The following is an 8,964-nucleotide window of genomic DNA, read 5'->3' as shown; positions in this document are numbered from 1 at the left end:
GTACCATAGTAACATACTGTACAGTATAGTACTTCAGATATTATCATGGTACCATGATAATATCTGAAGTACTATAAAGTATGTACCATGGTTATAGCTGAGGTACTATGGTATGTACCATGATAGGTATCATGGTAAATCTGAGGTACCATACTATGTACCATAGTAACATCTACAGTACCATGCAATGACCATGGTACCATGATAAAATCTGAAGTATATAGTATGTACCATGGTTAGATGTAAGGTACCATGGTACTTCCATATGGTACTACTATGGTATACCATGGTATGTACTATAGTACATCATGGTAAAATTTCTTATGGGTCCAAGCTCAGTCGGATACCACATCACCTTCTACTGGATGTGTAATGAGCATCATACGCTACATTTAGATTGCCAAATCCATATTTGCAGTTATTTTGGTGAGAGTAACTTAAAAGTAATGCAATAGTAGTGTAATGCCTTACATTTTAAATACAGTAATATTGTAATGTAACGAATTACTTTGAAATGACAGTAACAAGTAATAAATAACGCATTACTGTTTCGAAGTAACTTGCCCAACACTGGTAAACGAAGGGAAATAGCGCGGCACCACAACTGACAGGCAGCAGATCTCCCCGTCTCGCTGTTGTTTGTTTCACTGCTTCCAAGTGAGTTTAGTCCATAAAATCACACAAATAATATACACACAACTGTTCTTAGTAAGTTACTTCTCTTACTTGTAATTGACATGCTTCTGTTAAATATATTTACTTAATAGAAGTGGTGTTTAGTTAGTGTCTTTTTCCAGAAGTTAACTTAACGTTAGGTTAACTCTATTTACTACTAACAGTTACTTTAGCTCTTGTTTATAGAAGTTTTGGCTTATAATCACACCTTTATGTGTAGATGGGAGGGTATAGGTTTAAAAAGGTTTTGCTGGCAATTGATTGGAAGCTAATTTATTTAACACTAATTGGTGACGTCACTTACATTGAGCGTGAAAATTGGCTGACACCAATGATCCAATGATCAAAGGCTGAAACTTGTTCAAATGCGTTTTGGTCTCTACCGGTAACAAATATTGATAAAAATTGTTCTGTGATTTCAGGAGCATCAAAATAAGCCCTCTACAACAGATGGGAAGCTGCAAAGATTTCAACATTTGCTGACAGAAGTAGGAAACAGGTGAACTGAGGAAGCTCATTAAATAACTAGGCAATATATACATTTTTTACACAAATATTTTACACCTACAATATCACCATACATTATTTTTTTTCTTTTCTCAAATTTACATTTTTTATTTCTTTCATTTATAAGGCTTTGACATCCAAAGGTAAGTGACTCTGTATAAGCAATTTTATATGAATATGTAAATCTAAACATAAAATCTGTTATACTAAGAAAATATTTTTTGTATATTCTTCTCTTGTCTTTTCTGCATTTCACCTCTGCACAAGTCCCCGAATGAGTAACCCGTGCCGTGATGCATGTGTGAGGTAGGAGTATCGTAAGCTTGGACGCTTCGTGCGCTTTAAACAAATAGGACTGTGCAACAAACTGAAGCTCTTCTTCTCTTATATCCAAATCCTCCCACATTTCTCTTTAAAATGTATCGTTTTAGATTCTAATTTGTGACCGGTGTTTTGTTTTGCTCTTTCCTCTGAGCTTCTGATGCATCAGGTCAGAGGTCACTCATTTACCGCAAATCCATGCGTACGGCAGTCTGTTGGAAGCCATTTATAATGTTTTTAAAAAAAGTTTTAAATATTAATATTTTTCTTTCAAAAATGATTAGCTTGAGAAGGACTTTTATTAAACCCCGGAGCTATGTGGGTTATTTTTATGATGGATAGATGCACTTTTATTGACTTCGAAACAGAAACACCCATTCACTGTTTAACAGCCATTATAAAGCTTGGAAGAGCCAGGATTTTTTTTAATATAACTCTGATTGTATTCGTCTGAAAGAAGATTGTCATATACACATAGTATGGCTTGAGGGTGGGTAAAGCATGGGCTAATTTTCATTTTAAGGCGAACTAACCATTTATGAGATCTTAGAGAGAAAAAAAACTTAATTACCCCAAACTTTTAAACGGTGTCAAACCATTCTCACTCCCAAGGAGTCAAAAACTGAAGCATGAGCTGTCCCAAAACGCTCCCTATCCACTACACAGTGCACTATATTGGGTGTCGGCCATTTTGTAGTGGTTACCGAAATCTGAGTGAACGATTTCATTCCCTACGTGCGCTCACTACTTTATACCCGAAATCCTCATTTTGAGTGTACATTCGATGCACTCTTTCCCAAAATCGGATGCAGAGAGGACTGAGAGCGTGAAAGAGCGGGAGCAGGCGAGAGACAACTTACAGCTTTCTTATTTCTGCTTTAACATTTATTTCATCTTAGCTTTAGTTTTTTTTTTACCTTTTTTTTTAAATCAATCCTTATTGAATAAAACATTACGATATAGAGAGACAATAGATTTAAAATTAAATGAAATTATATTATTAAGGTAAAAAAAAAAACAGCCATCTTTAAATAATTTGTGGCATTGTTGTGAACTCCTTAAACTGTTAGGAAGAGATGATAATTTGCTGGATGATTTAAAAATATTCGTTAATCATCTTTCATTCTAATATAATCACAATGAGGGCACTCAACGACCACGTCATCTGTGAGCATGATAGTTCCTGAAAAAACATTAATAAAAATAATAAAGGCATGAAATAATGTACACTTGTTAATTAGTTAGTAGTTAGTAGTACTTTATTATTCAGCCTAAGCTGAAAATTGATCTTTCTTCTCACCATACAATCACAAAACAATTAACAATACACAACATCCACTAAGTACATCTATCAATACACAACATCCACAATGACAAGATTCAAATATTCACATTTCCTAGCTCTTATTCAAAAGACTTATTGCATTTGGCACAAAAGTTTGTTTATATTGCTTTAATTGGTTTTGGTATTCTGTAACAACGACGTGATGGTAATAATTCAAAAACATGATTCAGTGGGTGTGTTGTGTCTCTTGTTATAATCAAAGCTTTTCTCTGAACAGCAATTTGATATAACTGAGCAACTGACTGTGAATATGTTTTTTATGAAGTTTTTTTTTATACACTCTAAAAACTCCTGGGTTATTTCTTCAACCCATTTTCTGGGTTATTTGTGTTGGGTTAAAATTATGGGTTATTTTTTCAGAGAGTACCCATTTTCTGGGTTATAGGGCTAATATTTTGACCCAATTCCTGGGTTGTTTGAGTTTCTGGGTTATTTTTCAAAGAGTAACCCATGTTCTGGGTCCCCCCTCGGCCCCTCCCCCTGCAGTTGTTCTGGAATTTTCTCACAGCAGACATTTGAAATAACCGACACTTCGCGCTCGATCCGTTTTGGCCTGTGCTTCTTCGGTGCAACTTCGTCGTGTATTCAAGGTAAGCGAGTATTTTCAGTGTTGATATAATGTAATATTTTCTGTGTCCATGTCCCCGTTGCTAGTTTAGCACCATTTGCTGAAAAAATTACCATGGCTTTGCTACGTTGAGACTAGTGTTAGCTGTGGTAACTTAATTGTGGTTGTCATGTAACGTTAGCTACGCTATCGCGAAAACATCTAACTTAACTAGTTTAAAGTTTGTGTAAAGTCTAAATAAATATGTGTTTTGAGTTTGTCAGACTAAAGAAGAAAGTGTAAACCACCCAGACAATTTGAATGATTAAAAATAACGATAGGTTCATGAAATTAGGTGACAAAATGGTTGAAATGCTTTTTACACATTGTTGAGAAATACATTTATGACCTAGGCTATTTAATGTGTTTAGAAGAAAATGACTGAATTCACTTTACACGGTCTTTAAATTCTATTTTTCATAACATGTGCTGTACTTATCTCATTGTTATAATAACGGCAATAATACGGTAACGTTAAGTAACGTTAGCTAACGTTAACCCTCTAAGCGCCAAAGTCGCAAAATTGCGACAAGACGTCATACTTAATAAAACAGGCTGTAGATCCTAATATGGTGTAATATCTCATTTGTATTCCCTACCACTAGATGGCAGACATGTAATACTTTGATTCAAGACCAAAATGACGTCCTGTTCCTATTCAAAGTATTGGAGAAAACAGCAGAGCAAGTGAGCGCTCGTGTCATTGATGCGGAAGCAGTTCAGTTGTGAGATTTGTGAGAGAAAATCATCAAATGGCTAATAAAAACTTGTATCGTGAGGATGTGTTGCAAATGTTATTCGCCGATTCTGACTCTGAAGGGGAATATTTGCCTTTTGAAAATGACGATTCTCAGCTCGCGCTTCTCCCGGTACATCTTTGCCGCGCAGTGGTGCAGCTCGCGCTTCTCCCGGTACATCTTTGCCGCGCAGTGGTACAGCTCGCGCTTCTCCCGGTACATCTTTGCCGCGCAGTGGTACAGCTCGCGCTTCTCCCGGTACATCTTTGCCGCGCAGTGGTGCAGCTCGCGCTTCTCCCGGTACATCTTTGCCGCGCAATGGTGCAGCTCGCGCTTCTCCGGTACATCTAAGGTGCAGCTCGCGCGCGCGTGAGGCAGATCTGGCCGCGCCCGCGCTGCTCGTAGCAGGAGGAGAGGCGGTGTGACACGGGGCAACTAAACAGGTCTTGTCTACTTGTGTTTGTGTGTCATATGAATATATATGTGCCCCATACATGGAATCAGAGTCCCTACTGTATGTAAATGGAAAATCTCTACAGCAAAAGGCCAACCGCTACATGCATTCGGTTTGTTTCTACCATTTATTAGTAATGATTTACACAGTTTGTTTACTACTTACTATTTACCTGAGCATTCAGTATTGTGCAATATAGCATACAGAAGGCGAGGGACATTTTGGGGTGAAAGAAGTGCTGCATTTTATCATTTAAACGTGACTTTTCATGAAAATTATATAATCCAAGAGAGCCGCCACCATATGACGTCATAATATGCAAATTAGATGGGAAAATGTAATCCCTACATAAACTTTGGGTCATCCTTAATATTTCTCTAATTTACAGAAAGTCTCTATCTTTTATCACTTTTAAGATATAGCCTTTTGAAATTAAGATATCAAAATCGAACGTTTTAGGAAAAAAACTCTGGCGCCTAAAGGGTTAACAGTTACAGTCCAGCTAACTTAGTGGCGACGTCGTGCCCATAGACAGTATATAAACGGGTCGTGCCGCGGCTAGAGCGACGACACAATCGTTGAGTTATGTTTACCAGCTGCGCCGTGTTTATCATATTACGTTATACAGTGCTCTACTGGCTGAAGTAAAACCTGTTAACCTTTGCAAGTGCGCCGGCGCACTGAAGCGTTATTTGGTTAAATAGTTCAAAGTTACTATCAGATTTAATGTTATTACCGTGACAAACTATACATCATTAAAAATATATGACTCAAGTTTCAGTATTTGACCACTATTGTATTCTGAGAAACTTATATTGACAGTTATGTCTTAATTTGTGTCAGAAGTTATGAAAAAATTAGTCCTTTAATATGAATTATGATCGTCAGCCGCTCTCATTCAAAAAAAAAAAAAAAATCCTGTGCTGTCGTCATGACAGCGCTTGACAAAACAACGTGCCTCAGGGCTTTTAGCTCAAAAATGTGCAGATTTGGAGAAATATTGATAGATTCTCATAGGTTTACATCAGAGTTCTATAGACAGGAATAATATTTATTGAATTTATACCCAGAGTATCCAGTGCTCATAATTATTACATCGACACATTTGGGTATAAATTCAATAAATATTATTCCTGTCATAATCATAATCATGTGACATTCTAGGACGTCCCTGACATAAACAAAGCTAACAGAGATCGCTGTAACATGCAGATAAAGACGTTGTGAAGACAATAAACATGATTGCAATGATATTTGATTGACCTGTGTTCTTCGAGCCATGCCAGGTATTTTCATAATAATAGATTATATTTATAATGTAATGCTAATGGATATAGACTTTATCATCGTGCAGAATACTATCAAAATAATATATTGTTAGTCAAATTTTTTAATCTGAAGCCCAATCAGATCACAGAAGGTTATTTAAAACAGCCAGTCGTTAGTAATTATAATGCAGACAAAAGAAAAGCATATTTTATATTTTATGTTTCAGTTTGGGTATGCCATTTCTGAGGATTTTTCAAAAGTGGGGTTGCAGCCTAACAGGTTAAAGAAGCGGGTCAAGTCTTCGAATTGTTGCTAACCTCTATATTGCTATGTTTTCTCCAGGTCATTTTAAATGGACAGCTTTGTCGCTGATGTGCCAACTGAGTGGCGGCTTTCTGAGCTGATAGAGAATTTTAAAGGTGAGCATTTTACTCTTACTACCCTTATATCATCTCTCTACACCTAAAACATTTTTTTAATTGGGCTTAAATGTGTCAGTGCAAGATTCTGTGAAAGTCACAACTTCTTCAACAGTGGAGTATGCATATCTATATAACCCTTATAAGGCATGGGTGCAAACAGCGCGCTTTTCGGCGCCTCCCGCTTTTTTCACGTCAGTTTGGGTGACTTGTGTGAATCGTGCAGATCCGAAGAGTTTTTTTTAAGGAGGGGGAGGGGGGGTGAGAGGGTCTGATTATAATTTAACCGACAATAATTCTGGATTGCGTCCACCAACAAGTAAATAGGAAATAAGCGAATCAGAACACTGCGCGCCAAACCAGCAGTGTGTGCGCAAGCGTGAACCATTAGTGTTTCTGTCTCACTCTGGATCTGCCACTGACTGCATCACATTTCTCTCTGCGTGGCGTGTCCGTTTTTATGTCGGCTCTCATGTTAACTGGTTAGAGCACAATGCCTGCTACGCGCAGTGCGTGTACGGAGCGCCGGCCCTGCCTGTGTGTGTGACAAAGTTGTAGCCGCGAGCCGCGCCGAAACCGCGTGCTAGAAATAGAACCGCAACCGATGCCTATTTTTCACGCGACACGTAAGAGTGTTGGAAGTTTTCAGACAAAATAGAAGGCGCAAATACATATTAATAAATTACATTTTGATGCTTGAATGTCTCTCGGTTTTGACAAATGCATATATAATTGTAATTAAAAAATAGGCCTAATATATCGATGTTCAAATATTACCCGTCAGGCCTACAGAACGAAATATTCTGTAGCCTATTTTGCCGTCAATACTGCCGACGTTGTCTTTGCTGTATCAGGATATATATAGGCTATTATGTTTCACATCCAAATGTAGATGGTCTGTCGGCGCACAGAGCCACGCAGTCGCAGACAGCACGTGAAGTTCGTGAACACCGAATTCCCTTTTCTATCTTATCTATTTGTGTTTGAACAGACATGTGCACGAAAAAATAAGCCAGTGTCCGTCTCAACGAGTTTCCCCGTAACCGCAGTCAAAACGGATGCGTGTCATTACCTGTATACGTGCATTCGAATTAAAGGGACAGCACCCAATATACCTGCAGCTGTTTGTGTCATCAACGTTGTTAATCAAACAACAAAAGAGAAAAGAGAAAAATCACGTTTTAATACTTAATACAGTTAATTTACCCGAAAAACATAAAACACTGCTTTATTTCTCGTGTATTTGTGTTTTATTGTATTCATATTTGTATTTTGTTTATTAGTTTCTATGCAGATGCACTAGTCCTATACACAATTACCCCAATCATCCTAGAATTATTAATTCTTTACAAAAAGAGCTATTCAAATCATCAGGTGAAATTGTTTTCATGAAATAGCAGTAATATATACCGGATATTTGCCGCGGGACGAGGGCTTCGATTACCTCTCTCTTTTTTGACCATACATGTGTTTGCACCCCTGATAAGGGTTATAGTTAAAAGATACTTGTGCCTTGTCTTTAAGCTGTTTTGCATAAGAATAGGCCAGATATTCACCTTTGCATTAATGTCATTACACTTGTTAATGAAAGAAAAGATGGACAGTAGTATAGCATTCACACTAAATGGGCAATGCTGCAAAATAACCACATTAGTTAACTAGGAAATTGGGCCACGTTAAAAAACAACAACACAACATTCCCTTAAAAGTGATTATTTTTTAGCTTTATAATCAAAGAGTGTCTGGTGAGTGGTTCACAATTGTCTCGACTTATTAGTAATACTCATGTTGTCTTGTTTTCTGTCTTTCAGATGAAGACATGGATGAGGAGGCATTTCTTCTCTTAGATGAGGACACTATCAAAAATCTTGTCCCCAAAGTTTGTCCCAGGCTTAAATTCCTAAAGCTCTCCAGAGACTTTAAAGGAGAATTACGGCGAAAAATGAACCTAGAGGTAATTAACACATGGTTACCGAGTCGACCGTTCTTTGGGATTTGTTTTCATGATAATCGAATGTAAAGAGTTTTATCTCTAAAAACTGATTAGCTTATAACGCTATATCGAATATAAGTAAAAAGAAATCGTTATTTAAATACCACCAACAAGGCTCAAAATAGCCTAACACTAACACGGTAGCATAATGAGGGTCCCTACATGCAAACCGAAGCATTGAGAACTTTGTAAGTGTACAGACAGTTTAAGAAGAAGATACTTTATAAAGACAGTACATTACGCGTATACAGGCAGGAGCCATCTTGGAAAACAGACTCGACCAGTCAAGCCATGAACGCCGTGCTAAGACAGCTGAACTGTGACTTTAACCTATAGACCAGCTCACGTAGCACGGCGTTCGTGGCTCGACTGGTATGTACTGTCTTTATAAAGTATCTTCTTTTTAAACTGTCTTTACACTTACACAGTTCTCAATGCTTCGGTTTGCATGTAGGGACCCTCATTATGCTACCGTGTTAGGCTATTTTGAGCCTTGTTAGTGGTATTAACTAACAATTTCTTTTATATATATACTAGCGTTATAAGCTAATCAGTTTTTAGAGATAAAACTCTTTACATTCGATTATCATGAAAACACATCCCAGAGAACGGTCGACTCGGTAACCATGTGTTATTA

General features: G+C 37.4%; 1 long non-coding RNA gene across 1 annotated transcript; it reads left to right on the top strand.

Moving 5' to 3' along the window:
* Positions 1-3,318: 3,318 nt before the first annotated feature.
* On the top strand, positions 3,319-8,224 carry LOC307007149. Its single transcript, XR_013799591.1, has 3 exons — positions 3,319-3,438; positions 6,258-6,334; positions 8,146-8,224. It is a non-coding gene; the product is annotated as an uncharacterized lncRNA (long non-coding RNA).
* The last annotated feature ends 740 nt before the right edge of the window (positions 8,225-8,964 follow it).

The sequence above is a fragment of the Phoxinus phoxinus genome (genome assembly GCF_949152265.1).
Source record: "Phoxinus phoxinus genome assembly, chromosome: 11".
Taxonomy (NCBI): Eukaryota; Metazoa; Chordata; class Actinopteri; order Cypriniformes; family Leuciscidae; genus Phoxinus; species Phoxinus phoxinus.
This window is presented reverse-complemented; position numbering and strand designations above follow the sequence as displayed.